The following is a 27,272-nucleotide window of genomic DNA, read 5'->3' as shown; positions in this document are numbered from 1 at the left end:
CTGGGTTTGTATAAATTCTTTGTGTTTTAGGTCTATCGCCTTGACTAATATCCATTAGTCAAAGAGAGTGGAACAGACATTAGTGGACGCCTATCATATCCTGATTTGGAAATATCCAGGCTCTGGCAAGCTACTAGAGTTGTCATATATGTTTGCAGTTTTTTTTTTTAGGAATTTGTTTGCAGAGTGGCCAATTTACCTCAGGGTCTATGTGGCTAACAATGAGTGAAACAAATGACAGGCATGTCATAGCCTGTCAGCTGCTGCAATTAAGTAATGTTAACTGCCACAACTGCAAAAAAAGGGGTGGTTCAAAATCAGGACCTGTAAAAGATGCATGAGGCCTCCAACACCATGATTTTCTGTGTTAGAAAATTGAGTTCAGGGAAGAATAGGTTTGCTCAAAGTCACGCAGGGGCCTAAAGGTATTGTAATTTCTTTATACCTGCTTGCTATAATGATCCTGTGTCAATCCTTGTTTTGTCACATCACTATTCCTGTTCAAAACCTTTTGTAGGCCCCATTGTTTTTAGACTCAAAGCTGTGATGAGTGAGCAGCTGGCAGAATGCCAGTATTCTGTCAGGGTACAGGCACCTGCTATGATAAATAAATGGTCAGTGCTCATAGCAACTATAGGTGTCACATAACAGAGAGGCAGCTCTTTGAGTGCATCTCTCACTGCCTCACTGTAACGAGCTCTCTTGATTTTGGATAGAGCCTTCAGTAGTCTGGACCTTGATTTTCTCATCTACAAAACAATCAAGGACGAACTGATGACAATGACTTCCCCAACTTGGAGATTCCATGATTTATCATTTCCTAGTTGAGATTTAACATTTACATATTTCCTCTGAGTACTTTCCTAGCTTGGTCCATCCTGTGCTTCCAGATACAGAATGAAGAGGTTGTACTTGTCCAATCAGAATCCTGTCATTTTTCTTCTTCTGAAGGACAGAAAAACTGGGGGAGCAATTGAAATCCAATGGTATCCTCTTCTGAATGTACTTATTTCTTCCAATACTTGTCCACTCTATTTTGAACTAATTTTGCAGCTCTAACTTACCTCCTATCACTCAGTTCCTCTCTTCTACCATTCTCTTCCTGCTATAGATTGACCTCCATTGTTAGTGTGTTTTCATTTCTCTTCCCAGCCTTTCTTATTGTCCTCTGTATCTTCTTTGTTTCTTTTGCAATTTTTCTAGCCTAGTGGCAAACATCACTTGTGTGTCATCACCATGAAAGACAAGCATGACTTTTTTTTTTTTTTTTGCCAGTCCTGGGCTTGAGCTCAGGGCCTGAGCACTGTCCTTGAACTTTCTCAAGGCTAGAGCTCTACCACTTGAACCACAGCACCACTTCTGGCTTTTTTCTATGTATGTGGTACTGAGGAATTGAACCTGGGTCTTCATGCATGCTAGGCAAGCACTCTACCACTAGGCTAAACTCCTGGCTGACAAGCATGATTTTTTATTATGTGAAACCAATCAGTCAATCCCAAATATTTTTCCTTTAAGTTGGAATCAATCTAGATGGATGTACAGCAGTATAGGGATTCATAAAGTAATAAAGATTTCCCCCAAAAATCAGAAATAAGATTTCTAACAGTAAATGACCCTGTTCTTTGCCCTTAAACATGGCAGAATCTTTCATCAAACTGCTTGATTCATCTGATGGGAATAACCAATATAACTTCTACAGCCAAATATTCAACTGAAATATTCAGTAAACTTGCAGGAAATCTCATCTCCGGTTCATCATGAGTCAACAAATTGAAGAAAGGATCAGTCTTACTCCATGTTTAAAAAAAGTTAGTAACCGAAGCTTAAAATGTAGGTTATCAATGGTTCAAAGGAGATAGCTTCAAAATTCTCCTTTGATGTACACTTTAACCCTTAGCAATAAGCTTGCCTTGTGGTAAGAAGTGAGGAAAAGAAACAGAGTAGAAAAATGGAATACAAAGGGAAAGAGGGACCAAAAAAAACAAAAAGAAAAGCTACCTCACCTCCCTAACAAAAACCCAGCAGGAAGGGAGACAAATGGAGGTGGCTGTCACAAGGGAGGTATTATTCCAGGGCTTTCTGAAAAGTGTTCTCAACATATATGTATGCTGAAACACAGGATTCATTGCATGCCAGTCAGTGCAATTCCCAAGGCTCTGCTTTCATTAAATGCAATTGCTTTTCCTCGGGCCTTGCATTTGTGGCGGCCCTGGTTATGGTTTTGGATATTTCATCCGTTTGTGACCTTTCTCTCTTGACACCGTGCTTACAGGCAAAGTGTTCATGCCAGTTAACCTTCTCTGTTTTCCTCGAGTGACCTTATGAATTTCCAACAGGAAAAATACAAAATCGCCAATTTGTTTTTTCATTACCCAGAGGATAAACACAAAGTGGGGAAGCCTTTTATCTCACGGCACCGGCAAACCTCCTCATTACTCAGCATCGAACAAACATTTGCTAAGAGTTAATAAATCCAGTGCATGGCTTGCTTTATGCAGCGAATGTCCTGCCGTCCAGGGTAATCTCTCATTAAGGAGAAAGAAATAGATTGTACTCATATTTTATTCATGGCCTCAGGATCTCTGGAAGAAAAAAAAAATCCCCAAATTTATGGATATGGTGAAATCCCCAAATAAAAAAAAAAAAGACTCTTACTTTCTGATTTCAAAGGCCACTTCTTGGCTTCCAGCCATTTCCAGGAGATTTTGAGCCTTCTACACAATGGTCCCAACACCAGTGCCAACCAGTCTAAGGGTTGATATTGCGCCCGGTGACAATTCATTGTGGCCTGCGGTTAAAAGGGACTGAGGTTTGTGGAAGCAGAGTACTGAATACGTCATTTGGGCAATACGTTTCGTTGTCACCAATTATAAATATCCTCTCCAGATTGTTGAGATCTCTTCTCATGGCTCTCCTCGTCAGAGGTAAGGGGTCTGGGCAGAAACCACGTTAGAGCCATCAGCAGAGCAACTCCAGCAAGTTTTAATTTACCGATGATTCCTTTTCAGCTAGCCAAGAAAGGCTTCGGTGATTTATTGGATCTGAGCACAACTCTCATCTATTATAGTTTGTCTTAACTTAATCAAAGGTATCTTCTCCCTTCGGAGCCCCTCACCTACACACTCTGCGATCACCATGATAAATGTGCCCGCTTGACTTCTTTTTCTGATTAGGGTGAGTGAAGCATTCCGAGCAGCTCCATCCATTCTGTTAGCGCTGCGGCCGCAGCGCAGAGCTGGTGAGAAGAGATGTACAGCATGGGCCCACGTGAGGAGCTGGAAGGTGATTGCATTGGGGTTTTGATTGAGTGCTGGAATTGATGATTGGGAATGGGGTGGAATTCACAGGGATTTCTTGGTTATTTAAAAAGATCAAGAAAGCCAAGCAGATTCCTTGTTTGTTAAAAAGAGACCTTCATATCCCTCTTGCCATCCGCAAAATGCATTCCCATCCCCGATTACACAGACACGCCGCACAGTCTCCCACAGAATCTTGCACAAAGCATGAGTGACTTACACCAGGGAACTGGTTATCTGCACAAATACAGACTGGAATAAGAATAACTATATTTAAATGTTTGTAGTGAATAAATTACAGGTAAAAGTAAACAGCCACCCCAACCATGTATTTTCCTACGTGGCAGAAGGGCTTTTATGTTTTAAATGGTTTATGGCAACTACATGGTATCAGCCTATAAACTTAACAGGCCACTTCTTAACATTGGGTTTAGACTGATTTCATAAACTTAACATGTTATTCTTTGGCTAATTCACTTAAATTCTTTTCTTTGTAAATTCTTAGGACTTATAAAGAACAGATAGGTTTTACTCATTGGCAACTGCCATGATTGGGATGACTATCTTGAAAAGGACCATGTGTAAAAGGCATGGAAATATCCACCTGATACTCTTTCACCAGCATACAGAATACAAGAGTTATGGAGCCATGGAGGCTCTGAAAGTCATAGTAAGATGGGAATGGATCACTGCACATACTGGGTCGCTGGGCAGAGGTTTCAGGAATTCGTTGTAGTCTAAGAGAAGGGGAACCATTAATTTCTAAGGCTCTATATTAACCTGGCAACTGCACATACCTGGCAGATGTTGGCCAGGAAGCCATTTCCTCAGAATTAATGACATGACATTATTGTAGTAATTTTCCTAAGTCTCTAGAGTGTCTGTAATTAAGAAGTTTAACTGTACTTAAAATGATATAAAGTGTCATTAGTCCCATGCTAAATCATTTCAGATTATTGATTTATTTTCCAGTGAGATTATCCAGGTAATTTTCTCAGCCCTGACTAATGTAGAGCTTCACACATGAGTACTCCTACAGGACGAAGCTTTGGATTTTCCTTATTTTTTCTTTCTAGGTTAAGAAAAGAAAGGTTTCAAAGTTCCACAATATTATCATATGAAACTTCCTCATTCATTTCCTTCAGACTTGATGAATGTGTTTATTGAGGGAGTTAAACTAAACCAATGGTTCTCTACTTCCGTGTAATCAATGAAAAACTTCCTTCGAGCACAACAATAATTGAATGCCCAAAACAGCTCTGGCTGAAGGAGACAACCAATCTTCTGCTACCCCTCACAGCTACTAGAATTTCCTGGACTGGTAACCCTTTAGGCTCTTCTAATTTAATAATTTTACTTCCAAGTAAGAGTTCCATTTCATGTACTTAGTTCATTATTATGCTTTTATCTTCTTTATCCATGTCCTTAAAAAAAGAGGCTCAAGGGCCGGGAGTTGGGCCTAGTGGTAGAGTGCTTGCCTAGCATGCACGAAGACCTGGGTTTGATTCCTCGGTACCACATACATAGAAAAAAAGCTGGAAATGTTGCTGAGGCTCAAGTGGTAGAGCTCTAGACTTGAGAAAGTCCAAGGACAGTGCTCAGGCCAGGACTGGCAAAAAAAAAAATAATATATAACCAGTCCAGTATTGTGCATAGCTTCATCCCAGCTTTGATTATACTCTAATTCAAATAGGAACTGGCATTGGATGTATAAAAGGGAATAATAGGGGTTGTTTGAATTCAGAAACGTGATATTTGTTTCCTTATCATTCATCCTTCCTTGCGATTACCAATATGTTGCACTGTGTTTATATGGATCGTCCACAGTTTACCTTGCTGATTTTTTCAACCCTTAGACACTTTTGTGCTCTAATCTGTGATCACAACAACCTGTCTAAATCCTTCTGCCTGAAACATTTCCTTGCATATTTCTATGTATGAAAATCTACCTTTGTCACTTGTGTGCAGAAAACATGATTTTGCCCTCAATTTAGCTATAGTGTTTCAGGTTGGAAGTTATTATATTCCAGCTCTTTTTGTTTGTTTTTTGTTTTCATTTTTTTGAGGCTGGTCCTATGTTTTGAACTCAGAGCCTAAGTGCTGTCCCTGAGTTTTTTCTTTTTGCTCAAGGTTAACACTCAAGGTTATTTGAGCCACAGTACCTCTTCTGGCCATTTGGCAGTTAACTGGAAATAATTGCGACTTTACTACTTGCACTGATTTTGAACCATGATTCTTGAATCTCAGCCTCCTGAGTAGCTAGGATTACAGGCATGAGCCACTGAGAACTGGCTGCTCCAGCTTTTTAGCAATACTATATTTCTTTTCTTTCTTTTGGCTTCAATTTAAAAAATTATCTTAAAGTAGTTGTATAAAGGAGTTGGCATTTAACAAAACAGTTTATGAATACAATGTATCTCAATCAATGTCTCTCCTTTCCATTTTCTCACCTCTTCCTCCTTCCCTTATTCACCTCTTCCCTCATTCCTTTTAATCTTGGAGGATATACATTGGATTTTTTCCCTTTTTTCCTCTTCAATTGTCCACCCCTTTCCCCTTGACCCCATTCGCCCCTTTCTAGTATCTGCTTCCTGGTATTTTATTTTGCTGAACCTTGACTTTGCTTTTCTAGAGAATTATACTATTTGGGTTCTCCCAAGAATCTACCATATTGAAATACATGTATTTGTGTATAGTGCTTCATTTTTAAAAAATTTTTATTGAAGTTAATAGAAGGGTTACATTATATTAGCCAAATAGAAGGTACATTTCTTAACAATCATTACTATCCCTTCTCATGTTTTTGACCCCATTTCCCTCACCACACCCCTTCCCCTCATTTTGTTTTCCCCCTTCCCTGTCCTATTTCAAATAAACATATATATTGCCATGGTTTTCATTTAGAAGTCTCACGTAGTCTTCCTGTGGATCCTTTAATTTAGTGTCTTTTTCCATGTTTTAAGATTTTTTTTTCTGTTTTTCTTTTCCACTTCTAGTAGTCTTATTCTAATGTACTCAAATATGTCCTAGGTGACATGAGTTGCAATCCTTCTATTTTAGAGGGTTCTTGTGTTTCCTGTGAGATTGGAATAGCAGGCATGTGCCACAATACCCCAAGTTTTTTTTATTATTTGGTTGAACTTTAGGCTCATGAACATTTTACCCAGGTTTGCCTTGAACCATGACCTGCCTGATATCAGCCACTCTACTTTATGGGCATGAACCACTAATCTGATTTCCTTAAGTTTTTGAACATTTGGCTGTGTTCTCTGTATTATTCTTTTCTTTTACCATTTCATCATTCATTCTATTTTCTGACTTGCCAAGCAAACTTTTATTGAAAATAGAATTGATGTATTAAAAAAAACTATACGGATAATTTGAAACTATTATGTTTCCTTTCTCCAAATCTACACTATCCAATAACAAATGAGCATACATGGCTAGCTAAACTTAAATTAGTTCAAATTAATTTGAAATTATTTTGCTGTTCACGCTAGTCATATTTCAAATTCTCAACCACTTGTGGCTGCCTCATTACACAGCACATGCATACACCATTTCTATAACCACATAAAGTTGTGTGGATAGCTTTACTGCAGAGAAATTTATTTTGCTTCTCCATGATAGTTACCTGGGTTTGTGAATGAGGGTAAATTTGAGTTTTACTCTTTGAGAAGGACAGTTTATTTCTGGTTGTTTGTTTTCATCAAGAAAAGACTTTCCTGGTCTCCAGATGAACTTCTGAATTATATATTGTTCAATTCCTTCCTTGTAATACTTTGGTCTCTAATTTCTTTCACTAGTTATAGGTTGGATCCCCAATCTTAATTCCTTAGCTTATCATTTTCTGCTGTCCTCCCTTTTTCTACTTCAAGTATCAGGTTGTAAGTAAGCATTTGTGAAAGAGGTTAACAAATGCTCTCCATGTCTTTCTAGATTTTGGCTCATTACTAAACTCAGTCTTGGTATTTCTTACATATCCATAAATAGATTTTTAAATCCATCTTTTCAACAAGGGGTTGGTTTGATATAAGGGCACCATCATAGCCTGAAGGAGAGCTTTCCATTCCCTCGATGACTCCTACCATCAGGGTTTGATCATCTATGAAATATGAAGATACTGAGATAGTCTCAAGGTTACCAATGGCATCTATGCTATTGAGTTCAGTGGTCAATTCTCAATTCATAGCTCATATGGGTTTACCGCAGGATGTAAACTCTAAATATATACACTCAACTTCCAAGTTGGCTTTTCTAACTGAAACTTTAATTGGCATGTAAAGTATAACTGGTTCTAAATTCTCAAACTTGCCATTCTACTACTGTCTCAGCCTCATCACTTCCACAAACGACAACTACACAGAATTCCAAGTGCACTGACAAAAGTACTTGGCTGTATATTTGAACCTGCACATATGCCCTCACATACATACACACACAATTTTCACTAAAACATTACTCCTCACAAAAGCTTTACATGATTATGCCATAAAAATTACTACTTTTCCCATCATTCTTTATTCCCTTCCCTTCTCTTATTTCATTTTTGTTCTTATCATTGCTCAACAAGCTGTATATTTGTTTGTTTTCTGTCTTCTTTGCTAGAGTGAAAGCTCCATCAAAGCAGACACAATCTATTTTGTTACTGCTGCATCACAGCAGTCACTGTTACTGTTTTTGTTACTGCTGCATAACTACTGCTGTCACTTGAATGTCAAAAAAATACCATGCACATTTTACAGGTGAGGAATGGGGGAAAGGCCCATAATACTTGGTTACTGAATGGTAAAACTTGGCCCACACCCAGCAGATTGACTCTAGAGTCAATGCCATTAGTTACTTCAGGTCTACTCTCTCCAAATGAAAGAGGATTGAATTAGTAATCTGGATTATATGGATGGGAAAAAAATCTTTTTTGTCTCCAGGAATTGGGCCAACAACTAATAAGGAAGCAGGATGTCCTCTTGTGCCAAATCCTCTCTGAAATGTCCAGCTTCTCTGAATGTGTGAGAGCAGAAGAGAATGAAAACTTATCTTTGATAAGAATAAGACTGAGCTCCCATTTTATTTGCAAGATAAAATAAGGAGGAAAATTCAAAGATGAAGATCCAAAAGATGAAGAAGAGGAAAAGTAAGATAAAAAATTTAAAAAATGATGGGAAAAATGGAAGTAGAGAAGAGAGAGACAGGTGAGCGAATGAAAGGGCAGGCGCCGGAACTGGTAGCTCAGGTCTGTAATCCTAGCTACTCAGGAGGCTGAGATCTGAGGATAGAGGTTCAGAGCCAGCCTGGATCGAAAAGTCTGTGAGACTCTTATCACCAAGCAACCACGTACCTGCCAGAAGTGGAGCTGTGGCTCAAAGAAGTAAAAGTGCTAGAGTTGAGCACAAAAGCTCAGGAACAGTGCTCTGGCCCCAAGTTCAAGCCCCTACAACTGGAAAACAAAAAAGGTGGGAGGCAGAGAAAGAGGAAGGCTACAACCTCGTGTAGGTCTAGATTTTACATTTTTCATATCATACCTAAAATGTATCATAACTTTACCCCATAACTGAATAAAAGATTCAACCTAAAGCAGAGGAAACAGTGTAAATAATGAACATATGAACTTTTCACAGAAACCAAAATAAACACAGTATCTTAACAATTACCATTTGGTAAATGTAGCTTATATAGAAGTCTGGTGTTGTGTTCTAATATGAAACAATAATAAGCTGTTCCTTCCTACATTGATGTCTCTCATGTATTTTGCCACAATGCCAAAACAAAACAAAACTTGATAGTACATCTCTTTTACTATAGTTAGGATATACATCTTAACATTCTCTGCTCCACAAGCTTTTAAACATCATTGGTGCTCAGTGTGTTGTTAAATTTGAAAAAAAAAACTGGAGAGTTGGAAAACATTTCCACAAAGAGAATCATTACCGGTGAATTTAGTCACTTAAGTGCTTCAATCCCTGAGTAAGGGTCTTACCTCATTTATATTTAATCATGTGATGCGGGTTCTATTATTATTCCCATTTGATGGAGATGAGAAAATGTATGCTCTGAAAATGTAGATGAATAAAGTTCATGTGGAATCCTAATCAGTGGGATCCAAATCTTGGGTGGATGGCATTGTATTCCATCTGTGTTCAAATGCCGCATGCGTGGTGGGATCTGCCACAAGATAACACATGCTTCCTATTAGTGATGCTAATTAAAAATAGCTAGGCCATCCGCACAGGATCTTGAGTAAAGATAGACTGGATTGCCAAGTACCAATAATGAAGAAAAACTGTTACAGGGCAAAGTAACAGACAGTACTGTTCTGTATAGTGGATACTACCAAGATGGCGTTCAGCCAAACAGGCAAGAGATTGGTAAAGTCAAACGGGGAAATCTGCCCTTTCATGATAGTAGATCAGTGAGAACAGAGAAGTTTACCTTGGACTGGATGTAGAAGTGCACTTGAACCCATTGCCAGAAACCTGTAGACTTCTTCAGTTGACAATGCCAATATTCATTAAAGTTTTTCCCAAGTGCTGGGCACCAGACAATGACCTAAGCAAACAATGAATAGATATGGGATGCATCATGGACATGAGGAAAGTTGTATGTACATGGTAGAGTTGATGTATGTCTAGTAATGATTTACAAAATATACTTCTTGAATTAAAGGAACTCACAGGCTGGTGGAGAAACCTGATAAGTAAGGAGACAATGGGATGTGAGTCCAGAGGGGAGGGTGGACTTAAGAACAAAATGGATTGTCTGTCAGGCCCCTAATGGAGAAAAGAGAGTCATAATCTCTAATCTCATGCATAGAGTGTGAAGTTTCCAACTAGGGAAATCTATGGATCCCCTTTACTTAAACTGTCCAGGATGCAGGAGTGTGACCAGCTATTTTTAATTAGCACTATCAATAGGAAGCTTGCATTATCTCATGGAATGTAGTGCCATCTACACAGGAGTCCAAGAAAGCTGTGTTACCCCCCAACTCTACCTCTTCCTCCCCTGTCTGTATTCAATCAGCTGCAAAATCCTTGTCTAATATTTCCCCTAATAGCTTTCTAATCTGTCCCCTGTTGTCTCCATCTCTGTTGCTACTACAGTAGTATGGGCTTGGAGAAATTCTCCCGTGGATTTCTGTGTGGGTCTCCCTCCCCTGGTACACACACACACACCTTATCATTTGCATCCACCCTGCTGCTGGAGAGAACTTCCCTAGGAGAAAAGTGGGTGAACTCTCCCTATCTCTGAATTTTAAATGGTTCTCCATTGTACACAGATAAAAGAGAATTTCTCTCTCTCTCTCTCTCTCTCTCTCTCTCTCTCTCTCTCTCTCTCTCTCTCTCTCTCTCTCTCTCTCTCTCTCTCCTCCTCTCTCTCTCTCTCTCTCTCTCTCTCTCTCTCTCTCTCTCTCTCTCTCTCTCTCTCTCTCTCTTCTTTCTTTCTTTCTTTCTTTTTTTCCCCCCATCTTTCACACACATTCAGGACTCTCCTTGAACTTCTTTCAGAGCCTGTGCCCCTGATGGACTGAAGTGATTATTACATTATTTTGAATCTTGTCATGGCAGATGTTATTTCCTAGCTTAATGTATGCTGCTGCTTCATGCTGAATGTTCTACATTACACCCCCCACCCCCCCCAGCTCCGTCACCCTTCTTCCTTGGATTTCCTTCTAGTTATCCTTCAAATTTTAGCTGAGATATGACTTCCTTGAAAAAGTATTTCCTGGCTTGAAAAAGAATGGAATAAACCTTCTAATACGTTAGTTCAGATAGCACATAATAATAATTACTATTTTTTGCCAGTCCTGGGGCTTGAACTCAGGGCCTGGGCACTGCCCTTGGGCTTTCTTAAGGATAGAGCTCTACCACTTGAGCCACGGCACCACTTCTGGCTTTTTTTCTGTGTGGTATGGAGGAATTGAACACAGGGTTCCATGCATGCTAGGCAAAGACTCTACCACTAGGTCAAGCTGGGCCCCCCACATCGTAATTATTATGCTGGAGAGAAGTCAGTGTCCTTTCAGTGGCTCTTTATAATGCGTAGGATTGCTTTATCACAAGCAGAAGCTCAATGAATAATTTTACTCAGTGAATACAGTGAATCAGCTTCGTGACTAATACCCTTCTTCTTATTAGGGATGAGACCTCTGAGTAGAGAAGCTATCCCAAGGAACTTTATACACGTTAAAGGTTGGATAAAATCTGTAAACACAGACCTGTGGATGTGCCAAGAAAAGAAGGACAGCTATGCAATGTTTAGATAATCAGAACTAACTGAATAGACTAGAGGAAATGAGCTTGGAACCTAAATGCTCTTCTCTGGTCACTATGGCCAGTATAAACATTGCCTCAATCATCATTTAGCAGGCCACCTGGAAATACCTAGTTTCCTAAAGGTACACTGGCAGTGAAAACTGAAGAAAATTTCCATCCTCTGTTTCAATGACAAGAATATAAAACCACATAATCCTTTATATCAATGACAGGAATATAAAAGTCTGAATGTGATATAAAAGTCATAGCTCATTATGCATTACATTTTAATTAGAGAAAATGATATGGAAGTTAATGTGCATATTTTTTGTGTGCATGTAGGAACTGCTACGATAATCAGCAAAAATAAAATACTGCAACAAAATTATGGAAAAGGAAAATATCACACCTTTGTTTCTAAAGAATTTGCATTGAGCTCAAAGAGAGCAAATAATGAGGCTTTGTTATTCAGTGATTTCTTTGATCTGCCAAAATGTCAAATAATCCATTTAATCAATCAGAAAATTAAAAGAATGTGGCAAACGTCAAGGCAGCGTGGGACTAGAGCTGTGTCAAGTGTTTCAACTATAGCATGAAGCTATGTCACAATAGCAATTACTCAATGACTCATTTTTCTATAACTTCGTTGATGTAAGGGTACAATTTACATTTTCAAATTAATTGCAACTGTGCTCTTATTAGAATCTCATATACTTTATTTGAGGATGCTGATACAAATTCTCCCAACTTATACTTGAATGAATCTTACTTAGATAGGGAGAGAGTATATTTACCTAGAAGGAATTTATGCTATGAATTTAGCTAGACCTAAAATATGAGCATGTATATAAATAGATGACAGATAGATAGATAGATAGATAGATAGATAGATAGATAGATAGATGAATAATTCCCATAGTATGCTGTTCCCAGGGAATGCAGATGGCAGAACTAAACTTGACAGTGGTTCAATAAGAGGGAGGGATGAGGATGAGAGAAGTGAGTGACTTATTTTATTCAATCTGAGCAAAGTACTATATATCTATGTGAGAAACAGTGATGAAACTTCTTTGAACAACTAACATACATATAAAAATGAGTGATAGAAGCTGGGTGCAGATGGATCACGTCTGTAATTCTAGCTACTCAGGAGGCTGAGATCTGAGGATCAAGGTTCAAAGCCAACTTGGGCACAAAAGGACCTGAGACTCTTTATTTCCAATTAACCTCTAGAAAATAGAAAGTGGGGCTTGGCTCAAGGGTAGAGTGGTGGTAGCCTTGAACTGAAGAGCTTAGGGACAGTGCCCAGACCCAGTTCAAACCCCGTGACCCACAAACAATGAGTCATAGGAATGTAAAACAGGTCCTATTAGGGGGATAGGTACTTGTGAGAGAGTAGAAGGTGAAGGAAAAGGGTGGATACAACCAAAACACTTGATGTACACGGTTAAAAATGGAACAATAGTGCTTGTGAAGGTTGGCTTAGGAAAGAGGACGAAAGGATGAGTGAGGTGAATCTGCAAGGTACACTGTAACCATAAAAAAAATCAATCACAGCTCACAAGCTGATTTCTTTGGAATAATTCAAGCTTTAGAGATGATCTGGAGATTTTTTTTTAATGAAGTATAAAGTATTCTGATGAATTAGGATGAAAAACAGAAGTCATTTGTCTCAATCATTCAACAAAAATTAAGTTCTTTCTATATATCAGGCCCTTTGGTAAGCTGTGGAGAAAAAAATAAAAATAAAATCAGGATCACTCAAAGTGTGAAGAAGACTATAATTTCTCACACATCTATCTAGAAATTCAGTCAAATGTCATAAATGAGATGGATACCAGTGGCCCAGTCCTGTAACCTTAGCTACTCAGGAGGCTGAGATATGATGATCATCATTTGAAGCCAGCATATGCAGGAAAATGTGTGACATTTTGTCTCCAATCAGCCACTAAAAAGAAGCTGAAAGTGGAGCTCCAGTGATACAGCACCAGTCCTGAGCAAAAATAGGTAAATGACAGAAGCCAAGGCCCCGAGTTCAGGCCCTGGTACGGAGACAAATATAAAGGAAAGTAGAAGGAAGGGAGGAAGGGAAGGAGAGAGGGAGGGAGGGAATGACAAAAAGGAAGGGAGGTAGGGAAGAAAAGGAAGGAAGGAAGGAAGAGAGAGAAAGAAAGGAGAAATAGAGAGAGTTCTTTGGTGAAAACACATATTAGATAAAGTTTATAGATTAGAAAACTGGGTAGGTAACATATGCAGGAAGATCTAAAGTTTGAATAGATGTTAACCTGAGTGAGGTAGAGTGTTGGACTGGGAGAAGCTTCTAGACAAGGCGACATGAATGTAGAAATGCTCAAAGATGTTTGAGGAGTGAAGTTAAAAAGGTAAAATGCCAAATGGATGGGAAATGTTGTAGAAGTAAATAGGATCCAGACCATGTAGTACTGTGTACTTCACGGTATGACTACCATGTATAGTATACATACTACACTGGACTTTTACTTTATACAAATCGTATACCTTGCTGAGATAGGGAGCAATGACAGAAGCCAAAGTTCAGGGCAAAAGATAAATTATTTTGTTTCAAATGTGTTCCAACTGACACATTTCCCTGAGAATCTCTGAAAGGAGAGAAAAGAGGTGAAAGGTTCAGGTTCAGAAAAAAAGACACCAAATCTTGCGTAACTTTAGATCAAAAATACAACAGCCTATAAAGGGAATAGAGCATAGATGGCTAGATAATAATAAATAAGCAAATAAATTAAACATCGTTTTTTCATATATACCAAGTTGGCACAGAGGAGAACACATATTTTTAAAACTCACTGATCAACAAGATAGCTGCTGTGAAGTCAGTAAAGCTGGAACTTAAATAGTCCATTAGAATTAGATTTAGCTGCGTGGAAGGTTTTGGTGTCTTTAGAAAGAGCTATTTACAGATATGAGTCATATATTATGGGAAAATTGGAGTGAACTGAGAGCAAACAGGAGGTAAGAAAATGGAAATGAGAACTATAATCATAACAATATTAGCCTACAGTTATATAACATGTTCTATGTTCCAGGCACTATTTTAAGCCACACTTCATTTAATTCTTACAACAACCTTTTAAGCAACATCTTGTGGTTTTACCACTCCCCTAGAGAGAGGTTAAATCATTTATTCAAGGTCACTCACTATGAAAATTCTCCAAAGAAGGTTTCTATGTGAGGAAGAGAAAGGATTTCTTTAGACAATGTTGTTGGGAGTTCAGGACTTTGAGGCTTTGGGGTGTCTTGTCCTTTCACCTTTAGAGAAAAGGTCATCACTTGCAAATGCAGAAGTAGGAAAAACATTTTAATCCTCTCAATTCAGGAGTGTGCTGGTTTTCATCTTATACTATCAGTCAGGAGACATGGGGTTGTATCTCTCAATTGTGCCCAAAAAGATCAATGAACCAGATAGCTCAGATAGCTAAGGAGGGTCAGGACAGAAAATGCATTGTGAGGAAGCTATCACCCTCAGCCTAAGAGTTTCTTTGACTTGTGTTTTTACACCTGTATGGCTTAAAAAGCATGGGAAAAAGTATGGAAATTGAGAGCACTGGAAACTCTAAGTTCTGCACATTGTAGTTTCGATAGCTAAGGAAGTCATAGCTTCTACCTTTGAAGCTGGGCTGGTGTGGGCTGGATCTTAAATGTCCTGAAAAGTCTCATGTATTGCCTTAAACTCATGAATGAATTAATTCATTACAGTTTAATGGATTATGTCAAGGTCTTAGAAACTAGAGGAGAAATTAGAGGGGGTAGAACCAAGTTGTTGCAAGTAAGTTGTAGAGTTTATACCCTTGAAGATTATAGTTCCTCTCTTCCAACTCCCTCTCTGTCTGTCCATCTGTCTCAGGCACAATAGCACATCTCTGCTCTGCCATATTCTCTCTCTATGCCATTGAGCCTTGACGCAGGGACATAGCCATATGGCCCAATGACCATGGGTTGAAACTAAAATCATGTATCCAAATAACCCTTTCCCCCTTCTAAGTTGGTTTCCTCAGGTATGTGATCACAGCAATGGAAAGCTGACCTCGATGCAATGTAAGATTTGATTTCTTCAGAAAGTCTTCCTAGATCCAAAAGGCAGCCTTTCCTATCTCTTTTAATCCCTGGTCTCCCTTTTCCCAGCACCCAAACCACTTTCAATACAAGTTCAGTCTTCCCACCATGTCCATAGCCCCCAGCTGCAGCCTGTGCCTGCTTTGTTCATGATAACATCTCTGTCCACATCACAGAACTCGGTGAATGAACCAGAGAATGAATGGAAGATCTCCCTATTGAATTTAAAGGGAAATGTTATTTTTGACCTTTTAATGTCAATGTCTAGCACAGTAACTCTATAGATGTTATGTGTCTAGAATACTGTTATAGCTCACCAAAACATTTCAGCTTATGAATGTCTGAGCTGGTCTTCAAAACTAACCTAAAATGGAGAGGACAGATACTATTTTTAGATTACAGAGGAGTAACTTGGCAGTCACAGGGGTAAGAGATATTATGGCCACATACCTAGCCAGGGGGCAGGAATAAACCTTCCTGCTATAATTCCTCTAGCCTGTTCCTTACTGGGGATAGCACATTGTGTTCTGTGTTTCATTCCCCAAAACTTGCATGCATGCCCAAAGGATGGTTTCATGTGTTTGAAATATCTACTTCTTTCCTCTGCCTCTTAGATGTCCATGGCCTAGTGTAGTCATGATAAAGGTCCTGCTCATTGGCTTTGTCTATACAAGGAGACAGCGGCTGTCCAGCCATTTCCTCCAGACTCTTGACCCTTTGCTGCTGTCATAGGAGGCAGGAATCCTGCTCCTCAAGTATTCATGGGACATCTTGTTAGATAAGGGCTTTCTTGACTTTCCTAGCTTTCTTTTGATATTTAGCAAGCCTTATGGAAAACAGCTGTGAGCACAGGCAGAAAAAAGCAGGAGAGTGGAGAAGGGTTTAAGCCTTTGCTTTTCTGAATGAGTTTGACCACTGGACCTAAGCAAAAGGGAAGACTAGGACTGTGGTGTCCCAGCATTCTCTGATCTGTGCTTTTGGCACGGCCAAAAGCAAACGATGGGAAAGTCAGATGGGAGTGGAGAGATGATATTCCAATTGCCACATCCAATGTGCCTCAGGCCTTGGGTTTGTGGACTGGCATCAGAGATCTCACAAGAACACCGTGCAAAGGATCTAGTAAACTATATAACAAAATTTTTTAGAGTCTCCATTTCCAAATCTTTAAAAAACAAAACAAAACCCTGGGCCAGGAATTTGGCCAAGTGGTAGAGTGCTTGCCTAGCATGCAGGAAGACCCAGGTTCGATTCCTTGGTACCACATACATAGAATAAAGCTGGAAGTGGTGCTGAGGCTCAAGTGGTAGAGCTCTAGCCTTGAGAAAGTCCAAGGACAGTGCTCAGGCCCTGAGCTCAAGCCCAGGACTGGCAAAAAAATAAATAAAAAATAAACCCTGATGGACATTCACTTTTCAATAATGTTGAATAGGATTAATCAAACTGTGTGGAAAAGGCCTGGCTTCTAATGGAATGTTGAAAGATGGTTGCTTTCTTAATTCCTATGCATATGGAAAGGGAAGATTATAGAGAAATGGTGGGCAGGCCACTTGACAGGCGAAAATAGCGATGACTATTGGGATCTGACTGCCTTTAATGATTTAGATTTGATAAAACTTAGGGAAAATGTGCTGAGATTTAATAAGAAAAAGCTACAATATATATACCTTTTTTTGAAAACTAGTACTCTTGCAAATACGGGTTTCTTCTAGTTAGGTCTTCTCCCTTTCTCCTTAAGTTTTGAGTCCTTGAAACAAATACAACCATCTTAAGCAACTAATAAAATATTCAATTTCCTCTTGGAGTTTTGCTATCAGTTTGTGCCATTTGCTTGTATTACTTAGGATCTCTGCATTTATTTAGGGAAAACAAATACCATTGCATTCCTGACAGTTCGGAATTTTGGAGTTTGTATTTAGAGGAGGAATTTCAGGTTAAGATAGAGATGCATGCTCTTGTCACAACTTAGTGCTCTAAGAGCCCAGTTCATCTTGCAAGATTCTATCTGGAAATAAACTGAGCTCTGTTATTTACTCATTTCATCAAGGATGTTAACTACTGTAAGCCAGTTGTTCATTACCTTTAAAATATAGATAGCTGAAGGATAGATATATGATATTTACTACTATCTGACCATCGCCTGTAGAATGCCTATAGTAATTCAACTCATGGGTAATATAAGAACTCTCTACCTGAAAAGAAATCAAATAAAGATATACAGATGTGAGTATATCTGGACACAGGATAGGCCAGGACAGGGCCAGAAGTTTGGCCTAGTGGTAGAGTGCTTGCCTAGCATGCATGAAGACCTGTGTTCGATTCCTTGGTACCACCTACATAGAAAAGCCAGAAGTGGTGCTGTGGCTCAAGTGGTAGAGCAGTGGCCTTGAGGAAAAGCCTAAGGACAGTGGTCAGGCCCTGAGATCAAGGCCCAGGACTGGCAAAAGAAGTACAGGACAAAGTTTTGAAAATTTCAAAGGAAAATCAAAATAATACTTGAAAATTTTTATTCAAGTATATTTCTTCAAAGATGCACATTGTATTCAACCTTCCATTTTCTTTGAAGAAGATCTTTTCTTTAGTAGAAGAATATACATGTTATTACTATCTTTGTAACCCCTATAAATTTCTTGGTTATCTTATAAGAAAGAAGATAAATGTGAAGGAGTCAGATTGTGTGAGATACTAAGCTAAACAAAGGATTCTAGAAAAAGCTAGCATTGCAAGAACAGCTAGTACACCTTGAAAGTTAAACTGTACTTGCTATAAATCCATCTAATCTCTGAATAACAAGAGATAACTTTGTGGACATTTTGACATTCATTTAAAAAAGGAACCGGTAGACCCTGTTATATAAAGGGTAGCATGGTGTACTCTGGTGTTTATTATCTTTCAACATATTTTCAGGTACTGATTTGAGGCAGAAATCCTGACTTCCTCACTCCTGCCTTTTAATCATCAGTGGGATGGCTTCATGTAATATTTCCTCATGGGGAAAAAAGGGGATCTGTAAAACATAATTTATAACTTCCTTTTAATTCTCAAACAATATGTTTTATTCTAAAATACTGAAAGCAAATAAAAAACAGTATGATTTGGCAGACACTCCAAGAAGGAACAAAGCAAAGATAGGAGATAAAAGAGAATCTGGTTATCTTTATAGAAATCAGAATGAGACTGACTTTTTTTAAATGGTGAAACAAAAATTCCCTGACATTTACCTCCTGCTAGGAGTGTAAATTAGTATGATATGAATGAAAAGCAATTCTGTTATGTGTATAATATATTTGCTATATATCTAATATATAATAATATCCAATCGGTGTGCATGTACACATACATACATATTCACATACAAATGTGCATTAAGTTCTGTTTTGTCTTCTGAGTCATGGTCTAACTGTATTGCCCAACCTGGTCCTGAACTCTTGATCTTCCCATCTTTCCTCTAGGATGTTGAAATTTCACACTTGTTCTGCCACTACCAAAATTTTATTTTAAGAAGGATGAGAGGCTGGGAGTTTGGCCTAGTGGTAGAGTGCTTGCCTATCATGCACAAAGACCCAGGTTTAATTCCTCAGTACTACATATATAGAAAAAAGCAGGAAGTGGTGCTGTGGCTCAAGTGGTAGAGCTCTAGCCTTGAGAAAGCCCAAGGACAGTGCTGAGGCTCTGAGCCCAAGCCCAGGACTGGCAAAAAAAAAAAAAAAAGAGGGAAAAAGTGGCTGGTGAAAGATGAATTGGAGTATTTGTTTTAAAAGGGGTAAAGTTGAAATGTAAAGCTACCTAAGAGGATAATGGTTAAAGCTTGTCTAATTCACAATGGTAAGAAATATTTATATATTGTCGTATTTTATAATGTCACTACCCAGACCCATGAGTGCCAGGAAGTGTCAGATATGTATTAACTCTATTTGATATTTGAGTGTCTACCACATGCAGACAAGATTATAGTCTCTGGGACAAAATAATCAAGAAAAGAAGCAGATTCTTCCAGTTGTCCTTGTGTGGTATGGCAATATACAAGTAAGCAAGTAGTATGTCTAATATCAGGTAGTAGAAACTGCTACTCAAAAGAAAAATCAGGATAAGGTGTTGTGTGCCTGAAGGATCAGAAGACACAATTTTAGAGTGGATAGCCAGGGAAGTTATCAGAGGCTTTGAGCAGAGCCTGACATAGTGAGACAGGTAGATACCTGGGAAGAGCAGGCTGGGAATAGCTATTTCAGAGGCTCTAAGATCGAAGTGTATTTTGCAAGATTCCTGGCATAAATTTAGTGAGGCTAGGGTGGATGAGCTGGGGGGACATGACAGATAAGATCAGAAAGATGGAGTGAACCTAGGCCATTTGGACCTAATGACTCACTATAAAGACTTGGTATGCTTCGACAAGCAGTTACGCACCAATTTTTACTCAGCCTTGTTGTTTACCCTAATTTTGTGCTATTGCTGTTTCTATAGTCTCTGATAAAACAAACTCCCAGAATATATTTTTAATCTCTAGACTAGGAAGTGTTTTACAATGTTAAACTTCTGAAAGGGAGGAAAGCTAAGGGAGTAGAACACCAAGTGCTAACATTATTACCTGGAATCAACCAATCTATCTTGTAATCTCTGTGATAAGGACAAAAGGGAAAGAAAAAGTTAAGAAGGCTGACATCACTGACCCATGTCTGGATTGTCAAAAGTCTAAGAGATCCTTTCATGGAAGGTCATGAGAGGACATTGCACAGAATACTGAGAGTCCTGCTGTCTTCATTATGCCTCACCCATTGGCTATCCTCATTTTCCTTCCATGTGGCCTGTGAGTAATCTTCTTTAAGGTAGATATCCTTCATAGATATGACTCTAGGAACTTGTTCAGAAATAGAAACCTTGAAGCTCATGAAGGTCATGATATTGGTCACACAGAAGCATTCCTGAGGTCTGCTTTTCTGTGCAGACAGACCTCACTTTGATCCAGAGTCATTGGTCAAATATCCCTGTAGTCAGCCCTTGCGTGCAAATGTAGGTGACTTTGGTGATAAAGGTGGGCAAGAGAGTAGAGAGTGTGTATGTGGAGCGGCATGAACAGATTGCCCTGTGTGAAGATAGCTCAGAGCATATCCCTACTGGGAGAAGCCCAAATTGTGACTAAACACCTGGCCTTTTCCTATTCAGAGTGTAAGGTACCACGTGAAGAGTAAGGAGATTCTGAACTTCATTTCTCCTTCTACAGCAGCCTCCCAACCTCACTGTATCATTTTGGGAGTTGAATGTGTCAGACACACATGTGCATCCAAGTGAGCATTTGAACGTCATAAGGGTTCTTAAGCTACCCAAACTCCCATTTGCGCCTGCTTATCATCCATTCATCATCACATCACAGCATTGACGATACTCGGGATGAACAGCATCTTCTGAGGAGAGCACGAAGAATATGATTAGTTCCTGATGTGTGCCAGGACCCTGATGAGATGAAGAGGTTCTCCTCTCCGGGACAACCCATTTTTGCCTACTTTCCACAGAACTACCCTGTGAAGCTTACTGCCACCCAATAACCCAGAAAAAAAACAAAAACGGTGTCTATTGGGAATTGTTGAGCCCTAAAAGATGATTTCCCTGTGAGTGGCCTGAGAATGATATGAAATACTTTAATTTAAATATAACCATGTGTGAGAGAGTGACAGAGAGACGAAGAGACGGCGAGAGAGTATGTGTATGTGTGATGGTATCAAAGGTATCAAATGCATGCCCATCCTTGAGAACACGGGCATGCTGATAACATAGTCTCTTCCTACCCCATGTGATTAAATGCTAATTGAAACCCACTGAGACTCAGAAGTAGTTATTTAACCTGTGTCCATTAAACATCTCCTATCTACTTCTAATGACACTTGTGAAGATATTTAGAAGCAAGTATATTCTCCAGGGTAGAGAATACTTTGGATATTGGAAAAATTTGCAAGTAACCACTCCAACGAGTGGTTATTGAAGTAATCACTCCAATAAGCTTTTGTTGAATTTTTTGACAAATTAATTTTAAATCTTTGACACCGTGGAAAGTTGACTGATGTTCTCTATCTTAGTATGGATCTTTTCCTGATTCATAGGCAGCCTTCCTTTCTCTAAAGCCCTCGAGTAATTTTGTCGATGCCATTCAAACTGCGTTTTATCTTAAGTGTAGTTGCCTCTTGGGGAAGAGGGAGGTTATGGTTCTCTATCGTTTCTAAGGAAAAGACATTATATTAGTTTTCCTTCTAAGGCAATGTGGATATTTTTAAAACACTGGCCTAACTCGTTTTGCAGGAAGGCAAAAATAGGAAGCAGAAAGGCGAAAAAATAGGAAACAGGAAGATAAAATGCAACAGAAATAAATTTTATTAGAATTTTCATTTAAAAAATACAGAAAATCAGTAGAAATGAATGTAGGACAAGAGCTAATTTTAAGACAGTTCAAACAAAAATAAACATACAGAAGGCAGTAAAAAATGATTGTAAGTCAATAGTCAATACCAAAGAGCTCTGATTAAAAAAAAAAAGAAATGAAACTAGATCCAACCTAGTTGTTTAAGCTCATATGGAAAGGAGATACAAGACACTGTTGAAGAAGTCTTTTGTCTCTCAAAGGTGCTGCTTAGATCCAAAGGTGCTGTTTTACACTAACATCTGAAGGAAGGGAGGAAGGATAGGAGGGAAAGAGAAGGGACCAGGAGGTGAGGGAAGGAAAGAAGAAAAACTATTTCATGAGTTTTAAAAAATATATATGATATTAATTAGTTCATTAGACACTATATATCTTACTTCATTGAATCCTCACAACTCTATGACATTGGTGATACAGCTCCCCACTTTAAAGATAAGAACTGCCCAACATTTAAATGATTCGAGTTAAGTTACATAGACTAGAACCCAACTTCAATGCAAAGTTGTTCTTATTTCCTAGCATATCGAATGTTTCTCCACTGTGGCATGCCCTTAAGTAGAACTCTGGGTAGATCTTTTTGTTGTTGTTTTGACCTCCAGAGATATGGATGTAGCTATCCCATACAATGTATACTTTTTCTGATTTTTTTTATTTCGGTTTTGGGGCTTAGGAGTAGAGAAATCTGGACCCCCATTTCTAAGAGGATAAGTCTGGTTTGTCTATTTCTACTTTGTTTAGGTGAAGAAAGGCCTAAAGAAGAACTGAATGCTACCAGCCACACTGGCAGGTTATTAAAGTTTTCCCAGAGTATATTTGTTAGTAGAAAACAGAGAAAAAATGTATGATAACAGAAATGTGGCAGTTCAAATGTATATGTTAATCGATGATTACGAAGATGAGTCAACTCTGAACAACCTAGATTCTTCAGCTGTCAGAATCTAAGGAGAAAGAAACCCAAAGACACACCAAACACATGGCACAGCTACACACTGTCATTTCTCCGTCACATTCACAGGTCCACAGACTAACACGTTCTACACTGATGGTCCCTTCTTAGTTGATGATTTTTCACTATGTATTTCATGGCTTCCATCCCTACATGAGACTTTATTACTATCACATAGGAATAAAAAGCCATAAAGCACTAAAGTGAATTTATCTTGGTCGGATGCAAAACTTATTTTCTTCACATGATTTGACAACCACTTCAAAGCTAACCAATCATTTCATGCTACATTAAGGAAACATTTTAAACTACATATAAGTGACAGGAAGCACACTTAAATTGTGACATCACAAATTAACAAGATTTGTTTTATCCTTTCATGACATTCTTAGCTACAAGGACCAGGAAACAAGACCAGGAGACAGCAACATTCAACCATTAAATTCGCCAAAAACAAAGGACACTGGGGGGAAAAAATCCCCAGAGAAAAAGCTCATCACTTAAGACATTGAACTTGGAACACATAGGAAAGACAGAAGACAGACAAATCACTGGTACAAACTGAAGCCAGGGGAATGATTTCAAGCTTCTTGCTGTCAACTTCTATCTCAGAAAGTTTTGTCCCCCTTTCCCCCACTGTTGGCTTTTAGGTTTTTTATTTCTAGGGCAAGAAGAAAAGAAGAGGGGAAAAGATTCTTGGCACCTGCTTGCGCTATGTAAGCTTTAAGCCTTCCATACCTAAATAACAAAAAGGAAAGAAAAAGGTATCAAATCTACCTCATAGTAATGAACATGAGTGCCAACTGCTCATCTCTAGGCCTTTCATACAGGCTGACACCATTCCCCTCCCCCACCTAAGGAGCCAAGCGCCTGCCTAGGCCCAAAACAATCATGTGTGCTGAATGAATGAATGTGAGCTAAATAACTCAGGTCCAGACTCCAAGAACACTCATTACCCTGCATGAAAGTGGCAGCGCTCTCAGTATTATTCCAACACTTAGGTAAGTAGCCACATTGAAACTCAGTCTCTGGGATTGCTAAAGACTCAGTGTCCTAAGTTCCTACAGACTGTTTGGCCTCTCAAAAATAAACTTAAGGAGCCTATTTACCAACTCCTATAACAGCATTCCAGACTAATCGACACTGTCTTGTGCTTTAAAAAACAACAACAAGCAAACAAGAAAAACCTCACATTTTTTCAAATTGTAAAATTTAAAAAAACAACAAGTACTTCAGTTCCTTTTTAGGAATAAAGCTATTTCCACCTGGAAGTTTACTATAATGAAATCTTGGTTTATGTGAATCACAAGGAGACTGGAAATAGTTAAATGAAAGAAAGTGCATCCATAAATTCAATTACCATGCATGAAACATGCAAATGATTTAAGCACTGCATCTGAAGCTCTAGTTTATATTCATTAATCTCAGGTTGCACTTTTGAAGGAGAAAGACATGCTAATTGGGTCCAGATTAATGCACTCCCAAACCTCTCCAATTTGTTTTTAGGTGAGGGTTAAATGATATGTATTAAAATAAACACAGCTGCTCATCTGCCTCCACCTTTACCTCCCCCCACTCCACCTCCACCTCTACCCCCAGCTGGCTACTTCCCCAGCCTCACTGCTCCCCAGATGGCTCACCATCCCCACCCCTCCCCATCTGTTTCCCCTCCCTTACCAGGCCTCTTCTGCCCTAGAGAAGGGATTCAACTGCACTATACTGGCATCATCCTTTTGAAAATACACCAGATTCAGTCATAATAATAGCCCTCATGATTTAATCATTTGAGCATTTTCCCTTTCCCCGCAAGTCCCCAAACTCTAGAAAGAAAATCACGTCTCATATCCAACGATGAACTGTGGAATTTGAAATGTACATATGAACACGAATGGGGAAAGCAGCCTTAATATATTGTTGGACAATGCATTCTCTCTACAAGTTTGGGCCATTGTCTTTTGGACTAAGACTGAGGGTGGTTTGAAAGAGTCAAGTCTTTAACCTGCTTGAATCACTTAAGGTTGGCCTGGCGATTCTGTGACTCAGTTCTGTGAGAAACTAGAGACTCAGGGTTTTTGTTACAAGCTTCCTCTGTGGCTCAAAAGACCCTTGCTTTTTTCTTTTTTTAATCCCTCCTCTCTGACAAACTTAGCTTTCCAGGAAGAAAGTTATTATTTATTTACTTATTTTATTAAGACAATAGTTTCAGATGTGTAAAGGATACAGTTGGGGATACACTTATCTTGTGACTCATGATGCTTTTGGATCAGCAAAATAATCTTTTCTTGAATCCAATCTTCAAAAAAACCCAAAGGAGTAAAAAAAAAAAAAAAAAAAAAAAAAAGGCCTTGACGATAAACTTAGGCTGAAGCTCGACTGGAAGGGATCCTTTAGTAAAGTCATAGCCTTCAAAGCCCCCATCAAATCCCATCAAGGGGTTAAACACACACACACACACACACACACACACACACACACACACACACAGCCTTCAAACTAATTTCACACTGAAAGTGATGTTTAATTTTAATCAAGCTTGTCCCCTAGGGAGAAGGTTGGTCTTGTCACTGTAATGACTTGACTGGTATCCCCTCCCCCTTCCTCTTTTCATGGGAATTGGAAATTCAGATTGACCATTAATCATGATGTGACATATTCTTTCTTTTTTTTTTTTTTGATTCCAAAAATCAAATGAAAGCCTTGGATCCCATCTGAGTCTCCACCGGTTGGCTAATTTTCCCAACCGACATTCACAACAGAGAAGACAAGAACGGAGTGCACATATACACACAGAGAGACAGATACTACTGGACAGGCATGCACAGCACCTCACACAAAATACAGACAGCCACAGGCTCAGAGGGCCTTTCCACCTAAATTGATTTCTGCATATTTGAAAGTGGAAAATTAGTCATAGTAAATAACAACAAGATGAAAGTGATATTAAACCTGTCGACACGATGACAAATGGCTGAGCACTCCTCCGCTTAGGAAATACACTTAAGGCAGTCATTGCTCCTAAAAGAGAAAGTGATTACATGCTAACCAAACCCTAAGTACAAGCTAAAGATAGTCACCTCATGAAGCCATTCCTCAACTAGCCCCTTGGCACTCGATGGAATTATTCGCAGCACGAGCTCTACTTTCTCATTTTCTGCTGTCTCCATGTGGGTAATTTCTTTCTCATGATTAAAAGTGAGCTTGGCACATCCTTCAAAGCATGGTTGGAGAGGTGGTGGGGCTTGCAGTCCATCCTTTGTCTAAGGCAGATTTCTAAGATTCATCAATGGACTTTTAGATGGGTAAATCAGGGTCTTCATTACCTAAAAGAAATGTATTTAAAAGACAAAACTTTATAGCTATCCTTGCATGCATGCATGCATGCCTGCATACACACACACACACACACACACACACACACACACACACACACACACACACACACACACACAGTGCCAGACATGCCACTGACAGATGAAATGAACCGTTTACCTGGGAAAGAATAGGCGGGCTTTCTCCCTTCCAAATAATCAGTGTAGCTTTTCTGAATGTCATGCAGAAGTGATTCTGTCTCCTTGGACTTATCCAGCATCTGAAGTCGTGAGATAACCCTGTAACATTGGCCTTCTTCCCGTTGGCCCCTCCATTATTAGCCTCCTGGTGGGTGAGATAGAATACAGTGAATGTAATAACTCTACTCCACACAACAGGCTCGCTCTTTCCTTTAAATTGAAAATCCCCTTATTACAAAACAAGGGGTGTTCTTTTTCTTCTACCTTTAAGTAAGACTGCCACATTCATTGCTTTTTACAAAAACGCAGCTGCTTTTTTAAGCTACGGATAAATAGAATCTGCTAGGCGGTAATTCGCCTCAGTCCGAATGCATTATTTTCTTAGATACTTTGGCAAGGGGCCTTTTTAAAAATATTATAAACTGGAAGGAACATGGAAAATCCTTTTCTCTTCTAATTATGAGTGTGTTTTGTTCCTTACGATTAGCCTACAATGTCAGATTGATCTTCTTTTTTTTACTGCAGCCAGTCAATAAATCAACTTTTTTTCCCCTAGATAATTAGAGAGCTAATGATTAAGTCTTCATGAACTTCAATGACAAAAATAAAAATAGTACAAGGGAAAAAGCAAATGCAAATGCTGAAACCACAAACAAAGACCACAATCCACTGATGCCAAAGAAATGAATCTTGTTTTGACACCCGAAGGTAAGATAAACAGGATGTACTTGCTCATTTACTTCATTTAACTTTAATAAAATTAAGGATTTCCACGCATCT

General features: G+C 38.9%; 1 long non-coding RNA gene across 1 annotated transcript in view; it reads right to left on the bottom strand.

Annotated features, from left to right (window-relative positions):
• Nucleotides 1-21,983: 21,983 nt before the first annotated feature.
• LOC150067389 (uncharacterized) overlaps nucleotides 21,984-27,272 on the bottom strand; it is a 28,882-nt gene continuing 23,593 nt past the window's right edge. Inside the window, exons 3-5 of the long non-coding RNA XR_016539596.1 lie at nucleotides 26,473-26,637; nucleotides 26,058-26,303; nucleotides 21,984-22,279 (exon numbers count right to left, since the gene is read on the bottom strand). This is a non-coding gene — a long non-coding RNA (uncharacterized LOC150067389). The remainder of the gene's footprint in view (nucleotides 22,280-26,057; nucleotides 26,304-26,472; nucleotides 26,638-27,272) is intronic.

The sequence above is a fragment of the Megascapheus bottae genome, chromosome 2, assembly GCF_031878675.1.
Source record: "Megascapheus bottae isolate mThoBot1 chromosome 2, mThoBot2.hap1, whole genome shotgun sequence".
Lineage (NCBI taxonomy): Eukaryota > Metazoa > Chordata > Mammalia > Rodentia > Geomyidae > Megascapheus > Megascapheus bottae.
This window is presented reverse-complemented; position numbering and strand designations above follow the sequence as displayed.